Source organism: Adiantum capillus-veneris, chromosome 25 (assembly GCF_014529385.1).
Source record: "Adiantum capillus-veneris isolate H3 chromosome 25, ASM1452938v2, whole genome shotgun sequence".
Classification (NCBI taxonomy): Eukaryota; Viridiplantae; Streptophyta; class Polypodiopsida; order Polypodiales; family Pteridaceae; genus Adiantum; species Adiantum capillus-veneris.
In genome coordinates this window covers 88,505,823-88,525,204 of record NC_140955.1, presented here as the reverse complement: position 1 = coordinate 88,525,204, position 19,382 = coordinate 88,505,823, and the positions used below count along the sequence as shown (strand labels likewise).

Genomic DNA, 19,382 nt, shown 5'->3' with positions numbered 1-19,382 from the left:
AGTAGTGATGACAATTGCAGCATGCTCGAACTGCAACACAAATTGGCACTTCAACAATGCTCTAGTAGTGATGGCGAGCTGCGGTGGTAGTGATGGCGAGCATATCATAGCCTATAGTGGTGGTTGCAAGAGCACAACTTTGCAGCATGCCTTTAGAATCATTTAGACCACATGGCAGGCAAAAGTGACTGCAAGCGAGCCCACACAGAATTGCAAGGGAGAGGGAGTGTAATGGCAACGAGTAACAATTAGAAGCAACACGTGCAAGGAGACATATCAACCAATTGCAAGCTCCACAGGCGTCTCTCTCTCTCTCTCTCTCTCTCTCTCTCTCTCTCGCGAGGAGGGTACTGAAATGATGAGGGAGTAATTAGGCCGCAGGTAGTAAGGTGAGAGAAACGTTGCCTCTTCCAAGCTTTGGACATGAATCGCTTCTTATTTTTAGACATAACCAATTGTTTTGCGAGGTAATTTGTGGCAAATTACATGCTAAGCACTCAAAAACAGATCTCAATTGTCAAAAAGGATTAAAATCTTGAACAATCCTACCAAAATAAATACAAGGATATTTTGGGTATTTTTGAAACCAAAAATACTGGGTCTATGCTGGATCCATTAATTAATTTTCTGCTAAGATTCCTTTGGCTCCTTAATTTTTAAAAGTTAGCACTCACTCGGAGGCGATGCACACACTCTCTCCCCCCCGCCCCCCGGCCGCCCCCCACCCACCCACCCAATGCTCCGCGTTCTTGCGACTAGTCCTTCCAACACTGTAGAGACATTGCTACACATTCCAACAATTCATGCTCTTATGCTCCTATCTACCCCACAACTGGAGCCTCTCTTTCGTCTGTTGTTGCCTATTGTCGGCACTGTTGTCTTGCTGCCTACTTTTCTCGAACCTTCTGACCCACAGCAGAAAGGAAGGATATAGATTTAGAGACAGGTTCTGCCTTGCTAGTAGCCATAGCACCCTCTCGATCTACCCCGAGCGTTCAGCAGCACGAAATTTGAGAGAGAGAGAGAGAGAGAGAGAGAGAGAGAGAGCATGAACAGTAGGCCTAGCTCCCTTCTCACTACCCTATCATGGTCTATGTAGGCTTGCGTCTCCAATACATCACCCACAATACACACACTGCAGCATAATGGTCGTTGAATGCCTTGTCGTCCATGGAGGGAAGTTCTTGTAGGCATATATAGGCATGCCACCCTCGCGGGCCAGTGAGGGGAAGGCCTCTGGGTTTTCGTCCTTGATGCCGCCTATCATGGCTTTGTGGCTCAGCAGCCCGAAATACGAGGGCCAAAGAGCTTGCGAAGGGTGGACAACAACCACAGAAGCTTCAGGATGCATTCGGGGTTACCCATCTAGAACCTGCCGCAGCCTATGTCACGAGTTGGCATCCTGATGTCTGCACCAAGGGGGAGAGAGATCAAACGCGGATCATCCTCCTCCTCCTCTCATCTTGCTTGCGGGCGTACTAGAGCTGCTCTCTCTCTCTCTCTCTCTCTCTCTCTCTCTATAAAAGAAAAGATATTTCCCTCTTTCTTCATCTCTTTCCTCCACGTGCTACCTCGCGCCCTTTTGCCCTCAAAGCCACGGTAGGTATCTGCCCAGATACCGCTTAATAAGCACCTCGAAAAAGATCGTGACCACATATGGGTATTTTTGAAACCAAAGGTAAAGATTGTGATTTACAAAAAGAACAATATCTATCTTGTGATAAAAGGATTGTGCTCTAGTGTAGCTCAACTTGTCGCAAACATAAGCTCTCTCTAGAATCGACACTTAATACTTGCTCCGGGTCTCTCCTTCGGTTTCTCCTCCCCCTCTCTCATACGCACACACAAGGTCTTGACACTCTCTCCCTCTCTATCTCTCTCTCTCTTTCTCTCTCTCTCACACACACACACACACAGACTTTTTTTTATAGTGAAAAAAAATCACACACAGGGTCTTGTCACTCGCTTTCTCTCGCCCTTTGAAAATCCTACCTTGCCTGTTTCAGCAATTTCCATGTCTCTTCGATAAGCTATTTACTGGTGATTTTAGCACATGCTGACCTTGAAGTTAGAGCGAGCGTTGGGAAATTCAAGCAAGAGACCAAGCCATGTTTTCTGCTCCCGTAATGATTGGCTCCAAAATCAAACCAAGGGAAGCTTAACGAACCAGAATGAAGAGGGAGGGGGGGGGGGGGGCAGGAGGAGGAGGAGAGAGAGAGAGAGAGAGTTGCAAAGGAGTATTTTTTAAAACAAATGAGACTTTCCACTAACAAAAAGGGAACACATCACTATGGCCTTGGCGCTTTGGGCAGGGCAAAAAGTATTCACCTTTTTTTTTCTCTCTGGACACAAAGAGTATCTCTTTTGATTCCCTACAAATGAAGCAAAAGCAAAAGGTTCACCTTTTTCTCTCTCGACACAACGAGTATCTCTTAGATTCTTCAATCTGAAAAAGAAACCGGCTCCCTTGTCACAATCGCCTCCCCTCCCTCCTGCCTTAGCTTGCTTCCCCTCTTTGCCTCTACCCTGCGCGTCCCCTAGCTCTCAGATAATATGATTCTCTCTCTCTCTCTTCCCTTCTCCTTTTCTTGCTCCTCCTACCACAGCCCGTCACAATGTCACACTTCTCATTGGCAGTGACGCCTCTGCCCCTTTTCACTCCGATCCCTACTCTATGCAGAGTGTACTGAGTCAATCAAGCTGTTGTGATCAACAGACACAGAGAGGAGCACCTTTACTGACGTCTCCACAACTCAAGTGTAGAGAGAGAGAGAGAGCATCAGATGATTCAAAGCATCCTACGGAATGAAATCAGATGCCTTCCTTTCTCGACTGGCCCTCATGCATTGCAGAGCCAAAACATATCTCCCTCTTTGCGCACTCATGTTGACGCAGGACACATCTCTCTCTCTCTCTCTCTCTCTCTCTCTCTCTCTCTCTCTCTGCACGCACTTCCTCAAAGCTTTTAGAGCATCTCGTAAGATACCCTTTAATCTTGTGAGAGCCTTTGCACGCACTCTCTGCTCTGCTTGCATCACAGAGAAGACACTACAAGCGTTGTCTCCGTCTTTGATGCTTGTCAGGTGGGTAGAACTCTCTAAAAACTCAAGGATGACATTCCCCAACAATCTTTTGATCATGGAGCCTTACAAGCCAGTCGGTGAGTGTAAAGGTAGGCCCCTCTGTATCTCCACCTCCATCTCCCTATGCAGCTGTGCTCCTTACTGAGCGGACAAACACTTCTGCTCCTTCTTGCCGCCAATTCTTTGCCCTGCACTCAGCCCCGTCTGGCTTTGCCTGAGGCCAGCCCGTCTCTCTTGAGCTCGGGAGGAGAGAGAGAGATCTCTTGTCAGCCTCCTATTGCGCACACATCACCCCACCCCTTGCTCCTTACAACAGCTTGTACTCTCGAAGCTGCAAACGAGAGAGATTCTGTGCAGACAAACGAGAGAGAGAGAGAGAGAGAGAGGCGAGCCGACTTAATCTACCCCTTAGGCTATATATGCCCTCTCTCTCTCTTTCTCCTGTCTCTCCACCACGTGCCCTATGCACTCTCACTTTTGCTTATTAAAAAGACAAAGCATCACGTTTGATTCCCTTTAATCAAGCCCAAACTCAAAATTGAGCAGACCTACGCTTCTTAAAAAAACAAAGCATCTCGTTTGATTCCCTTTAATCAAGCCCAAACTCAAAATTGAGCAGACCTACTTTGTTTATTTGGTAAAATCTCACTAGACCTACTTTGTTTATTTGGTAAAATCTCACTAGATTCCCTTGAGATCTTTTGCACTGCCGACCTGACCTATTGGCTTTGTTTATTTGGTAGAATCTCACTAGATTCCCTTGAGATCGCACTGCTGAGCAGACCTACTACTATTTACTACTATTTTGGCTCATCTTTGTTTATTTGGTAGAATCTCACTAGATTCCCTTGAGAACTTTTGCACTCGTGAGGCGGATAGACTTCGGAAGCGCCGTCAGCCCCTCGCACCAACCAAGATCGAGGCCGAGGCTCGTGAGGCTGCCGATAGACTCCGAAAGCGCCGTCAGCCCCTCTCACCCACGGAGCTCAAGGCGGAGCTCGAGGCGGGTGAGGCTCATGAAGCTGCCGATAGACTCCGGAAGCGCCGTTAACCCCCCCGCACCCACCGAGCTCGAGGCGGGTGAGGCTCGTGAGGCTGCCGAAAGACCCCGGAAGCGCCGTCAACCCCCCTCAACCCCCCGCACCCATGGAGGTCGAGGCGGGTGAGGCTCGTGAGGCTGTTGATAAGACTCCGGAAGCGCCGTCAGCCCCCCGCACCAACCGAGGTCGAGGCGTGTGAGGCTCGCGAGGCTGCCAATAGACTCCGGAAGCGCCGTCAGCCCCCCGCACCCATCGAGGTTGAGGATTGTGAGGCTCGTGAGGCTGCCGATAGACTCCGGAAGCCCCGTCAGCCCCCCGCACCCATGGAGGTCGAGGCAGGTGAGGCTCGTGAGGCTGCCGATAGACTCCGGAAGCGCCGTCAGCCCCTAGGACTCAAGGAGGTCGAGACGGGTGAGGCTCGTGAGGCTGCCGATAGACTCCGGTAGCGTCGTCAGCCCCCCGCACCGACGGAGGCTGAGGCCCTTGAGGCTCGTGAGGCTGCCGATAGACTCCGGAAGCGCCATCAGCCCCTCGCACCGACCGAGGCTGAGGATCGTGAGGCTCGTGAGGCTGCCGATAGACTCCGGAAGCGCCGTCAGCCCCTCGCACCGACGGAGGTCGAGGATTGTGAGGCTCGTGAGGCTGCCGATAGACTCCGGAAGCCCCGTCAGCCCCCCGCACCCATGGAGGTCGAGGCAGGTGAGGCTCGTGAGGCTGCCGATAGACTCCGGAAGCGCCGTCAGCCCCTCGCACCCATGGAGCTCGAGGATTGTGAGGCTCCTGAGGCTGACAATAGACTCCGGAAGCGCCGTCAGCCCCCCGCACCCACGGAGGTCGAAGAGTGTGAGGCTCGTGAGGTTGCCGATAGACTCCGGAGGCGTCGTCAACCCCCCGCACCCACGGAGGTCGAGGCGGGTGAGGCTCGTGAGGCTGTCGATAGACTCCGGAAGCGCCGTCAGCCCCTCGTACCCATGGAGGTCGAGGCGGGTGAGGCTCGTGAGGCTGCCGATAGACTCCAGAAGCGCCGTCAGTCCCCTGCACCCATGGAGGTTGAGGATTGTGAGGCTCGTGAGGCTACCAATAGACTCTGGTACACTCTCTAGGTGTTTACAATTAGACAGATCCAGCTTCTCTAAGTTTTTTCAAGAGACACCGAAATGAGGAAGTTCTTTGCGAATAAATTAATTCGCAATCAGTGAGTATCAGGTCCTGCAAATTCTGCAAAGCAACCAATTGCAAACAATTTTCAACAATATTCCCACAAGAAACCTCTTAGCAAATGGGTAGGAGAAAGGCACATGCTTTGCTATTACCTCAAACCTGTGACCACCTTGAGAAAGGCTCGATATCTGACTCTTGCTCAAGTCCAAGACAACAACCTTACTGAGTGTAAGCTGAGCAGGAAGAAAATGAAGGGGACAGCTGTGCCACTGAAACCATCTGAGCTCCTTGGGAAAGAAGCTGAAATCCCCAGATAGCACTAGAAACCGTAGAAAAGCCATGCCAGCAAAAGACTTTACATCCCATTCCTCGAAAGTCAAAAGCTTTACCCCACGCACCAAACTTGTTCCCTACAGCACTTAGAAGTTAGCAATATCAGGTAGCTAGGCCTTCTAACATGTCACACGGAAAAACACGACGCCAACTTTACGTTTTCCTTTTTCAGAACACGACGCACATCAACCTCATTCCACAAATGGCTACGTTTCCCTATGTTCTTGTGGCTACGTTCGACCACTATTTCTCGCCCCATATCCCGAAGAAGGTCGTGCATAATAAGGTTTCTTTCTTCATCCATCTTGACCAGGCACTTAAGTCTAAGGTAGACCACTGCTGCATGATCCCATTCACTGCACCATATAGTCTCTTAGCTCGATCCTCACGCTCTCCAAGCATGAAGCACGCTATATCAAGGAACATTAACTCCTCTTCTTCACTGCCCAACCCATCGAAGCTGATTCTCAAAATCTCCGTCACTTTCCTCTGTGCGCGTATGAGGGTGTGCCGATGGCCTTCGAGGTCGACCTTCACTATAATTTCCTCCCAAAAAACCATGTCCTGATCATAAAGGTGCGCACCAAGAGTCTCCAAAGCCAGAGGAAGGCCATCGCATGCACAAACCACCTTCCCTGCCAATGCCTTGAAATCCTTAAAGGGTTCTTGGCGAAGAAAAGCATGCCAGTTGAATAGTAGATGCGAGTCTGACTTGTTGAGCCCCTCCATGAAGTGCTTATGGTGGGCTTGTGCCCATTTGACAATTTGTTCATCTCGTGTTGTAATCACAATCTGGCTACCATCCTTGAGGCTATCAAAGGGTAAGAGCGCCTCAAGCTGCTCCTGGTTATCAACATCGTCGAGAATTAGTAACATCTTCAAGTTAGAAAGGCGTTCTCTCAAAATTTGCTTCCCAAGTGGAATACTGGAAACAGGGATTGTCTCTTTGCTCTTTAGCAGGCTAGGGAACCAAGCATACGCTCTTGCACACTTCGAAGCCCATAGGTTCTAGCTTCTGACCTCACGCCCTCTACGAAGAAAAAACAATCAAATTTTCTGTAAATGGCATTGTAAATGGATTTGGCCAAAGTGGTCTTCCCCACTCCTCCCATGCCATAGATACCCAATTTGTGAAACCCCTTCTGCGCCTTGTCAATTTGCATGAGATCCAACACCAACTGTAGCTCTTCATCCACTCCCACAGGGTGCTTGGCTATGTACAAAATAGTTCTGTTTAATACATTAAGCACCTCAGAAACAACGAGCTTTACGAGGCGTGCTTCAAACCTGTCAAATCAAACTAATAGATCAGAACAATACTCGCCCATTGCCTGCAGAGAGAGAGAGAGAGAGAGAGAGAGGTTCAGAATCGCTTACCCTTGAGCAGTATCCTGAAGTGACTTGCCATGGACATTGGATGCTTCTTTCAGAGCATTCATCCACCTCTGGATTTCCTGGGAGTTGTTTCGCCCGGCATGTTTATGCTAGAGAAAAGCTGAAGAGTAGCAGCTCTTGGAAGATGCAGAGTCGATATAACGAAGGTCACTGGGGCAAACATCGGGCAAGAAGAGTTGGCTGGAGGGAACTCAAGAATGTTGACAAGCTCCCTCAAGCACCAGGGAGAGGAGGCACTTCCTTACCCCTGTTACAGCTACCTCTACCCCTCCTTCTCAGCTGCCACACCACCGCAACGGCAGCGCCACCGCTGCCATGACCAGGGAATTGCAGAGCTTACCGGTCTCAGCCATGAAGCTTGAGACCAGGGAGTTGCAGATCAGATCTGAACGCGCCCGTGCGTGCACGTGATAGCTCTAGCACATCTGTTGGTGCGTGTGTGCGTGTTAGAGAGAGAGAGAGAGAGAGAGAGAGAGAGAGCTAGCTGATAAGGAGGAGGAAGAGGAGAAGAGAGGTGACGCGGCTGGTTACTGGTTGTCACGATGCTTCTCAAAGTGAGGCAGAGGCTCTCAGACACACTACAAACGGAAGGGATGGACTGTGCGCTACAAACAGCTGGCTTTTATCGATTCGTTGGGGCGTGAATCCTACATTTAATCTCTCAGAAACAGCATTTGACTGCCCGATGCTTGCAAGTTGCGCATGACTGACACTGAGCTTCTGTGATAAAGCTGATGCAGGGCCGTTAATTAGGCGCTCACGTTCTCTGCTGTCCGGACTCCGGACTCCAAAACCCAGTTCACGATGAACACATTAGAGCATGGTCACGCGAGGCTTAGTTCTCACTAAGCTTCGACAACTACTGACAGCAGCGCAGAGCGTCCACCGTCGGTAGCAGCAGGTAGAGAGAGGAAGGGCAAGGCGCAGGTAAGAGAGAGAGAGAAAGAGTTGACCAAGAGTACACGGGCAAAATTTTGTGACTATGCCAAAATAAGCATAGTTGGCGTACTAAGCCGGTGAGAAGCTTTGAAAAGTTGCCATGCGTCAGGGCCTGTCGGCTGATCTACGGAGAACTAAGCCTCGCGTGACCATAGCCTTATACGAATTTATTCACAATGTGGAGGTTTTTACATTGACTTCAGAACATGATGGTTTATATAATATATATCCTTCTGTAATCTATAACTTTTAGAGCCTATCCCTTCGCTGCTCCGCGTTGCCCTCGTTTGACATCCACATTTGACATGAGGGCAATTGACTGCAACTCAATTTTGAAGACTTAGCACATGAGGCCGGATGGCCGCCGTACGACGGCTCCTTTATTCCAAGAATATACTCCGGCCGGCCGACGATATTGAGCACATGATAGCCGGTCGGCACCCAATTGGTGGCTGGCCGTCAGACCGCCGGAGGATTTGAGCACATGGATAGTGACCGAACGGAGACAATAAGCCCTTGATCTCCCTAAAAAATATTTATTGAGTTTTTTTTCTTTTGTAGTTTCGTAGACACGTGCTACGGGGGGAATCCATTCCGCCAAAGTCACCTGAGATTTGAACCCAGCCCCTCCACAAGCCATGCACACATTCTCTTTGAAGGTTGCCTAAGCCTTTCAAGGATATAATGCTTTTTTTCTTTTTTTAAATGCCATGCAAGCATACGTCAATCAAACAACACACACAAACAAACAGTGAAAATCATGAAGCATAAAACAACGCAAAACAAGTATATGAAACAAGCATATGAATCAAGCACATGATACAGTATGCACACACGTAGAAACATGCAACAATGCAAAAATAAAAAAGCGTACCGTCAGATCCAACTATTCCTGGAGAACACACAAAAAAACAAGTCAGTTTGATTCATCCAATCAGTGCACACATAAAGATTTGCGCTCTCAATTTTGCGCGATTCGCCTATTGAAATCCGTATATAGTGTTGTGCGCATTCTAAGGCCTGCTGCCCGCTGACGCGTCATCGCACGTCACCTCAAGGCCTCCTCCGCATTGGGGTGTGGGTCGATTTGCTCCAAAGGCTCTGGTTCACCCTTCAATTGCACAAAATTATGCAATACGCAGCAAGCGCTAATAACCAAGGGAGCAAAGGGAAGATTTACATTGAGGTCGCGGAGAATGCGCCATCGGTTTTTTAATATACCAAATGCATTCTCAACCTTAACCCTACCCTTCGCAATATGTCTATCAAAAACATTCTTTTGTGGCAGGTCTTGTCCACCTTTGGATTTATAAGCTTTGAGAAGAAAACTCGTTGGCTTATACGCTGAATCCCCCACAATATACGGCCTCACTCTCAAGCCGCTCACTTCTAGAAGAGGCGTATTCAAAACCTCGTTCCGCTTCATTTGAGCATATATTGCAGACCCCTTGAAGACTGTGGAGTCGTGTGTGCCTCCTGGTGCACTACAAACCACATTCCAAAATATTTTTTTGGAGTCAACAATGCCCTGAAGAAGAATGCTGTGGAATCCATGGCGGCTAACATACTGTGCAGGAAAAAAGTCGCTCTGAGGCTTACGTGTAAGCTTTATGTGAGTGCCATCAACTGCACCACACATGTTCGGTAGGTCCGTGATGTTCTGAAAATCTTCTATGATCTTTGCTAATCGCCTTCCCGTAGGCGTCTCTAAGTGGGTCCGGACAAGCATCTCCTAAGTGGTGAGTGCCCTAATGATAAGGTTGGTGTACTTTCTAATGGTTGAATCTCCCATCCCAAATAATTGACATAATGTTCTTGCAGAATGGCCATGTGCAAGTCTTCATAGCACGCAACCAAGTGCTTGATCAGCTTGGATGGGAACCCTAGACCATCCATGTACATCAGGACACGGGAGATGGGGCAAGATCAATTCTTTTAGCTCATGAAATGCCTCGTAAGACATCCTATAATACATCCTAAAAATAGCTTGACAGTTAAGTCGCCCTGATGTCCAAATAGTTGAGTGGATGACATTCCAAAATGTCACCTACCTAGGGAAGCACCACCACATTCGTGGCTCCATCCCAACCAAACCCTCCTCTATCAAACCAAACATGGATGCAATGCAACATACTACACAACCAATCAAACAAAAATACATAGACTGCATTCTATGCCTCCTACGATCCTGCCCTGGGTCTTCCTCACTAGGGGAAACAAGGTGCAAATTTAGCAACAACAAAAGAAGCAGTTCAGCTGCATCATTATCATCCATCCTACATTTGCAAAAAACAAAATAACGCATTAAAGAATAATACCAAGCAAAACTCTGATTCCATTTATGTTACCATATACATGTGGTAGTGATGTGTGTGAACACACTAGGACCGCCGGGGCATTTTTTCCCTCTTTAGGAGGTTTTTTCCCCCGTGCATTGTATATACGCCCATCACTCTAGGGCTAACAATCTTTCCATTGCACACTAAGTAACACACTCTCTATTGTGTGCCTTGAGCTTCCTTCGTCTTCTCCAAGCTGTGTGTGTTTCTCTGCAACCCTAATTCCAACAATTGGTATCAGAGCAGGTCACGTCCTCCCGGGCTTAGTCGCCAGCTGCTCCAGCGCTCACTTTCTCCGATTTCAGTGAGCTTTGGTGAGCGTTCGTAGCTCAGAATTTTGATTTGGGCTCATTTTGGCCTCCGTTTCCACTACGGGCAGTACTGCACAGGCTATTTCGTCATTTTGTGCAAATTTTCTATCAGTGCCGTTTTCTGCATAACAGGTGCCTTATAGTCTTCTACGGTTTGTGCTATATAGCACAAGTTGTTCCCGCTCCATTTCTCCTATTTTCGGGCAGTTTTCACATCAGGTGCAGCATTTACCATGGCTGACAACAACAACACAGATGTGTTCAAGATGTTTGCTGCTGAGGACAGGTTGGATGGGGACAACTACCCTATGTGGGCTTATATGATGCAACATGTTCTTGTGTCAAAAGGTGTCTGGAACATTGTGCAGGGCATTGATGTACGTCCTGGTTCTGAAGATGTAGGCGATGTTGAGGATGTTGCAGGTCTTGCTGCAAGGATTGCAGTTGTTAGAGTTGTTTTGCCTTCGGCAGAACAAGCTCGTTGGGATGTTAAGGATGCGCAGGCTCATGCATTGATTGCGTTGTCTGTGAAGCGCACCATTATTCCTCACATCCGTTCAGCAAAATCTGCAAAACAGGCTTGGGATATTCTAGCAGGTCTTTATGCAAGCCGCAATGAGGCTAAAATTGCTTTGCTGCGTAAAGAGCTAGAGTCGAAGATTATGCATGAGGAAGATGATATGGACACTTTCCTTGCTAGTGTCAAGGATATCAATGAGCAACTCATTTCTGCAGGTGAAGTCATTTCAGACAGTTCCCTTGTGCAAACTGTTCTTGATGCCTTACCAGATTCCTACCAGACTTTTGCTAGTACTTGGAGACTCATGACCCAAGGAAATCCTGAAGTTGTCAAGTTTGATGCATTATGCACATTGTTGTTGCAAGAGTCACTTTCTAGAAAAAACAGGACTAGGCAGCGTGCAGTTGAACAGGCTTTTATTGCTTCTCAAAGAAAGGGTGGTAACAGTAATGAAGCCACTTCTTATGGTTCTGCTGTGAGTGGCAAAAATTCTGTTCCTAATGCTTCTGCTGGCAGCACTTCGTCTGGCAATTCTGGTGATAAGCGCAAAAAGAAGATGCGTTGCCATTATTGTAAAGCCAATGATCACTTGATCAAGTCGTGTCCTAAGTTGAAGGCCAAAGAGGCTAAGAAGAAAGAGGGTGGTTCCACTGCAAATGCTGGTTCCACTACAAATGCAGCCATTGTTGAGTCTTTTGTGAAAGGAGATTGTGATGCTGATGTTGATGCAGAATGGGCTTTTAGCGCAGAGTGCACTTACAATCCTGCTGTCCATGATGCATGCTTGTCAGTTGCTGCAGATTCACATGTGTGGTATTTTGACAGTGGTGCTACAAAGCACATTACCTCACATCGTGAATTGTTTACCTCTCTCGAGTCTGTCCCTCATGGGAATTCAGTCACTTGTGCCAACAACGCCTCTTATCCAGTTCAGGGAGTTGGAAAGATTGTGCTCACTGCTGCTAATGGCAATTCCTTCACACTTGTTGATGCACTTGATGTACCTGGGATCAAGAAGAATCTCTTGTTTGTATCCGCACTTGCTAGACTTGGACTTGTAGTCAAATTTGTGGATGACAGATGTACAGTTCATGATCTCAGTTTTGGTGATGAAATTGTTGCATCTGGGCTTTTGTGCCGTGGGCTGTATAAGCTCACTTTGTATGACAAGTGTGGACAAAATTTTGCAAATGCTGTTGTAGATTCAAGGGCTATTTCAGATGCAAAACTTTGGCATGCACGTTTTGGTCATCTGAATTTTGCCAGTTTGCTGCGTTTGCAGAAATCTGATATGGTTGCTTCTTTGCCGCCTCTTGAAGCACCTGTCAAACATGTTTGTGAAGGCTGTATTCTGGGTAAAATGCAGCGTTCTAAGTTTCCAAAGGATGGTTCAAGTTAGGGCCACATGTTTGTGGGCCCATGCAAACTCCGTCCTTGGGCAATTACCTGTACTTCGTGACTTTCATTGATGATTACTCCAGGCATGCATGGGTATTTCCGCTTAAAGAGAAGTCCGAAGTTTTTATGTGCTTCAAACAATTTTTGGCTATGGCTGAAAATGTCTCAAAATGTACTATGGGCACCCTCCGTTCCGATCGAGGGGGGGAGTATATGTCTCATGAATTTAATGCATTTCTGGCTAGTCGTGGGATAAAACACCAATGTACAGTGCCTTATACACCTCAGCAAAATGGTGTTGCTGAGAGGAAAAACAGGTCACTAACGGAAATGGCACGATGTATGGTCAAAAGTCAAGCTTTGCCACATTCTTTTTGGCTTGAGGCCATCATGTGTGCCACTTATGTACTTAACAGGTGTCCTACGAAAGCTTTGCAGTCTATTACTCCATATGAAGCATGGCATGATAGAAAGCCTTCTATTGAGCACATGCGTGTTTTTGGCTGTTTGGCATATGCTTTGGTGCCACAAGTGCAGCGCAGAAAATTGGATGATAAGGCTGTCAAATGTATTTTTGTTGGTTATAGTGCTGAAAGCAAAGGTTACAGGTTGTATCATCCGCAAACAAAACGTATTCTAGTTTCACGGGATGTAGTGTTTGTGGAAGATTCTGTTCAGCCCTTGTTGTCATGTACTAGAGACAGTAATGTAAGCTCACAGGACATTTATGACACTTTGTTGCCTCTTTTCAGTGGTGGAAATACGAATGTAAGTTCCAATGAGGCAAATGTACAGCCTATGGGGGTTTCTGAAAATGTTTTAGAACAGCCTATTACTGATGCAGATGTACATGATGTACTTGATGAGGAAAGGGCTGAAAATGAGCAGGCTAGAGGTATGCCAAAATGGCTGGTGCACACATTGCGTGACAGTAAATTGGATGCACCTTTATCTAGTCGTACTCGTTCAGGCTCTCGCCATGCATCTTATGCATCAGATTGTTATGCTTTGGCTGTGTCTAGTTTACATGATGTTGAGGAGCCTCTGTCTTTTGATGAAGCACAGAATTCAGAAAATTGGATTGCTGCCATGAAATCAGAATATGATGCACTTATAGAGAATGACACATGGACTTTATGTGATTTGCCTCCTGGCAAAAAGGCCATTGGTACGAAGTGGGTTTACAAGTTGAAACGCAAGCCGGATGGTGAGATCGATCGCCATAAGGCTCGACTTGTTGCAAAGGGTTATGCACAACAAAAAGGCATAGATTATGAAGAGACTTTTGCTCCCACTTGTCGTATGACTACTGTACGTTTTCTATGTGCATTGGCAGCTCATTTTGGTTGGGATGTACATCAATCAGACATTGTTACTGCTTTCTTGAATGGTGACATATTTGAGGAAGTTTATGTAACGCAGCCTCGCGGTTTTGTCATAAAAGGACAAGACGACAAAGTGTGCAAATGTAAGAAGGCTTTGTATGGGTTGAAGCAATCTCCTCGTGCTTGGTATGAGAAAGCTGACACTCATTTGGTTAAACGAGGCTTTCGTAACAGTCCAACAGAAAGCACATTGTATGTAAAGCGTGAGGATGATGTATTTCTCATTGTGGTTCTTTATGTTGATGATTTGCTGATCACTGGACCAAATGAGAGACATATTTCTGAATTTAAGGCTGATTTGAATGCTACTTTCAAGATGAAAGATTTGGGGCTGTTGCATCATTACTTGGGTATACAGTTTAAACAGTGTGATGGTGGTATTGCCTTGTGTCAGAAAAGTTACATAGAGACATTGCTATGTAAGTTTGGACTTGAGGGTTGCAAACCTATTGCCACTCCCATGGAAACAGGTTTGAAGTTGAGTCTGCATGATGCTGGCGATCATGCTGATGTCACTCTTTACCAAACTGCTGTTGGCTGCCTCATTTATGTATGCAACACGAGGCCAGATATTCAGTTTGCAGTCTCGCACGTCAGCAGATTTATGCATAGCCCAGGGTCTAAGCATTGGCAGGCTGTCCAGAGGATTTTCCGCTACCTTAGTGGCACTTTACATCTTGGCTTGTTTTATCTCAAGGGGGGATCATTGCCGCCAGACTTACATGCTTTTTCGGACTCAGATTGGGCTGGTTGTTTTGACACACGAGTGTCCACAAGTGGTTTTTGTTTCATGCTTGGCAGTTCATGTATATCATGGTTGAGCAAGAAGCAACCTACTGTGGCCACTTCGAGTTGTGAGGCTGAGTACAGGGCAGTCTTCACAGCTACGGTTGAGTGTGTATGGCTCAGACGCCTTATGGCTGACTTGGGTGTTGGACAGGACACTTCCAACACTATCTACACTGACAGTCAGAGCGCATTGGCAGTTGCGAGGAACCCAGTTTTTCATGCTCGCACAAAGCACATTGAGGTGCATTACCACTATGTCAGGGAGAGGCTCTCAGCAGGAGAGATCAGCTTGGCTTATGTGCCAACACAGGACAACCTTGCAGATCTTTTCACAAAGGCATTGTCTCGTGAGAAGCTTGAAGCTTTCCGCAAAGCTTTGGGCTTACTCCCCTTTGTGGACTGATCCTGTCCTCAGGGCATGGCACTTCCCTTTACTCATGTGCCAGCTCTCGTTCACCGCATCACTCCAGGGGGGATTTGTTACCATATACATGTGGTAGTGATGTGTGTGAACACACTAGGACCGCCGGGGCATTTTTTCCCTCTTTAGGAGGTTTTTTCCCCCGTGCATTGTATATACGCCCATCACTCTAGGGCTAACAATCTTTCCATTGCACACTAAGTAACACACTCTCTATTGTGTGCCTTGAGCTTCCTTCGTCTTCTCCAAGCTGTGTGTGTTTCTCTGCAACCCTAATTCCAACAATTTAAATATATCCTTCCTCCCTCACTCCCTCCCTCAACACAATTTTATGGCGATTAGTAAAGTACCTTGGATTTGGTGACAATCTTTGCGAGGTCCAGTTGAAATTTTATGTACATCTCCATTCGTCGAGCCTCCTCGTCCATCCTGAGCTTCAACAATCTTTCCTCTTGAGCAGCCCGCTCCTTCTCGCAGTTTTTCATTGTTTGGGCCATCCCTTTCATCCCCTCTCCGAGCACTTTGGCAATAGATCCTAGCGATGTGCGTTTGGGCTCTTTCACTTTTTGCGCTTTAACTCCAGGAAGATCTTCGACCTGAGGGATTCGTGTTGCATCCCCCGCATCCGTTGCGCCTGTCACACTCGCAGTCTCCTCTACAATAGTCTCACCCTCGCCCCCTATCTCCCCACCAATCTCCCCCTCCCCCTCATCCTCTCCGTCATCTATGCCATCTCCCTGTTGAGTGCCCTGACTTCCTGCATGAGTGCTTTGCAAGCTAGCACTATCAAAGGCTCTAGGAATCCCCACACATCATGGAGTGGATGACCACAAAGTGTCGACCACCTCGAAGTATTCCCATGTGGACCCTCCCCCCCCAGTGGTTGTTGTTTTTGATTTTTTTTTTATATATTTTTTTCTAAGAGTGTCTATGCGGTTCCTGACCTGCTGTGGTGTAAAGGTGCCAGTGACCTCATTGTTTAATTGCAATGTAACTTCGTCCCATTCTTTCGGTCTCAAATTTCCTTTGTTCACATGAGACCATCGATCTTCGTAGTGTTTAAGCAAGGTCGATGTTGCGGTCTCGTCCCACACTGGTATCGCCACACGAGGGCGTTTAGCCCCCTTGGTCGACTCGCTAGATGAGGTCACAGGAGGACGCAATGGAACAATAGATGGGGCAGTGGACAGAAGAGAAGGCCTAACATTCAATGCGGGCATGGTCACAGAAGCCCCCATGCAAGGAGGCCTGAAGCCTTGGGGAATCAACGGGGAAACTGATGTAGGTTGGGGTCTTGACCGTATGAAGGAAACACCCGGAACAACACTCGACTGGAAAGGAATGGTTGGCTGGCTCAATCCTATGTTCTTAATTGACTGACTCTCATTCAATGAGCCCCCCCAACCATCCTCTTGAAGCAACTGCATAAACCCTAGGTCTTCGTTCAATTGGGTTTCAGACATTGTTTCGTTACCACCCAACCCAGTAGACTCTCTTGAAGGAACACTCTCTTGGCTGTCTAACCCTCCCTCGTTAACCCTAGCCATTCGTTGACCACCCCTAGGTCGCTTCGAGATGCGTGCACTGTAGTGACTCATTGGATATGCGGCCTGCAAATATCCCTAACAATCCACAAGAAGGAATACAAGCATTTCACTTAGTGGGAGACCCTCTCTAAAACCATATGACAATGTAACGAAGCTGTCTATTTAGTTTTTTTTTTTTTTTTTTAATGCATAAAAGAGTACTCTTATACTAAATTAAGCTTGAGGTGGAGCAATCATTAGCAATAGTTTTATTATTGGATATGCATAAAAGAATACTCAAAGGTTGAAACATCAAGCTTGAGTTGCTAAGCTTGAGCAATAATCGTTAGCAGTACACAGTACTGTTTGTGTAAGCAATGCATAAAAGAAATTTCTTTTTCTGGAAAACGACTCAAGTGTCAAAACGCCATTCTTATGTTAGTGAGTGAGTGTGTGTGTGTGAGAGATCAAAATCCTGTCAGCAATAATATTTTTGTGTGTGTGTGTGTGTGTGTAATTTGAAGCATGGCGTGTGTTTGTTTTGGGGGGTTTTTTTTGGGGGGTTGGGGGGGGGGGGGGGGGGGGGGTTGTTGTCAAATCAAATACTTGTGAAGAAGGAGATTATGTTGAGCTCGTGAAGAAGTCGAAAGATAGTCCTGCGTGTATGGAGAAGCGAAACGTTGCCTTTTGCCGGCAAGGGGATGACAAGCCGTTGTGCACACTCGCTTTTGATTGGCCAGCCAAATATGGCATGGCTGGCTGGAGTGGGAGAGGGCTAACTCTTTTCGGCGAGCGGCTAGCTAAAAATAGCCTTCCACGTCACCTTTATTGCAGCCCGCCGGACGCTTCTCACTCTTGTGTTCACTACATCTAGACACACTACAAACGGAAGGGATGGACTGTGCGCTACAAACAACTGGCTTTTATCGATTCGTTGGGGCGTGAATCCTACATTTAATCTCTCAAAAACAGCATTTGACTGCCCGATGCTTGCAAGTTGCGCATGACTGACACTGAGCTTTTGTGATAAAGCTGATGCAGGGCCGTTAATTAGGCGCTCACATTCTCTGCTGTCCGGACTCCGGCCTCCGAAACCCAGTTCACGATGAACACATTAGAGCATGGTCACGCGAGGCTTAGTTCTCACTAAGCTTCGACAACTACTGACAGTAGCGCAGAGCGTCCACCGCCGGTAGCAGCAGGTAGAGAGAGGAAGGGCAAGGCGTAGGTAAGAGGAGAGAGAAAGAGTTGACCAAGAGTACACGGGCAAAGATTTGTGACTATGCCAAAATAAGCATAGTTGGCGTACTAAGCCGGTGAGAAGCTTTGAAAAGCTGCCATGCGTCAGGGCCTGTAGGCTGATCTACGGAGAACTAAGCCTCGCGTGACCATAGCCTTATACGAATTTATTCACAATGTGGAGGTTTTTACATTGACTTCAGAACATGATGGTTTATATAATATATATCCTTCTGTAATCTATAACTTTTAGAGCCTATCCCTTCGCCGCTCTGCGTTGCCCTCGTTTGACGTCCACATTTGACATGAGGGCAATTGACTGCAACTCAATTTTGAAGACTTCGGGCCTCGGTCCTCGTGCCAGCGCTAGGTTTAGTGTAATCCCACCTACAATTTTTAAAATATACCTCTAAATTTTATATTTGAAGGTGAGAAAACCTACAAAATTTTTAAAAAATAAGTGTAATTCAGTGTAAAAACCTTCAAATTTTGTCGATTTACCTTTGTTCATGTTTCACAAATGTAGGTTTGCCAAGTTAGTAGAAAAAACATTTTTTTCGAGCACTGCCTCGTGGCCTGGGGAAAAGAGGGTCATTCAATCTTTTAGGCTTCGTCCGACTCGTTCGACTCCGAAAATTGCAGCCCTTCCTTTCTCTCCACCAATGCCACTAGTCTCGGGTTGTGTGCACTGTATTAAATTTTTATGGTGGAAGCTGTATTTTCGGCTTTCTAAAAGATGCCTTTTTTTTTCCATAAAGGGGGGCGCTTGTGAATTATATTAGAAGGAAAAAAATTACATGGTATGATCGGATACAAAACAATTCATGACCGTATACAATAGCCAGCTCAAAAGACAGATCGTCCCGCCACCTAGTTACAAGGCTAAATTCATATACATCATGTTCAGCAGCCTGTTCCCGTTATTGTATTGCATGTAGAGCTTTTCGCCTTCATTCCTACACTCATCTATCATCCTTTGAAGGTGAGTATATGACCCATCAAGTAGCACCTCGTGCTGCTTATTTATATATGAGCTGTTGTAAAATCCAATACAGTCGGTCGGCACCTTGTAGTTAGCTTGGTAGAGGCGACACTGGCCCAGCTTAAGAGTAGCAAACACAGTTCTCAGACTTTTAGTCTGGTAAGAGTCGTCAAACAACCTGTTATTCCTCTCCTTCCAAATGACCATAAAAATTCACCCCTTATTTTGTTCCATACAACTGAAAAGGTGGAGACCGAGTCTCCCAGTAGCATCTGCTTCCAATTCGGGCAAAAGCCCAGTGAAGAATAGAGCGGAGCCAAAATGCTTTAAATTTTTATACAATTCATAAACAGGTGAGGAATATCCTCCACTTCCCTTTGGCAGTTGACACACAAGCCTGGCCCTAAGCTGCTTTCTGCATACGACTACCTGTCCACACAGCTTTATGCAAGATTAACCAAAGCACAACTAAATGTTTAGCTGGTATTCCACTATTCCAAACAGACTTGAACTTAAAGTGC

General features: G+C 46.9%; 2 pseudogenes across 1 annotated transcript; both read right to left on the bottom strand.

Annotated features, from left to right (window-relative positions):
* Window positions 1-3,147: 3,147 nt before the first annotated feature.
* Window positions 3,148-7,071, bottom strand: LOC147425239 (disease resistance protein RUN1-like; annotated as a pseudogene). The gene is made up of 6 exons (XR_015186348.1): window positions 6,995-7,071; window positions 5,872-6,904; window positions 5,775-5,823; window positions 5,437-5,694; window positions 4,634-5,341; window positions 3,148-4,344 (listed from the first exon to the last, which is right to left on the bottom strand). The product of XR_015186348.1 is annotated as a disease resistance protein RUN1-like (transcript).
* Window positions 7,072-8,999: 1,928 nt separating this feature from the next.
* On the bottom strand, window positions 9,000-16,158 carry LOC147425238 (uncharacterized; annotated as a pseudogene).
* Window positions 16,159-19,382: the final 3,224 nt, after the last annotated feature.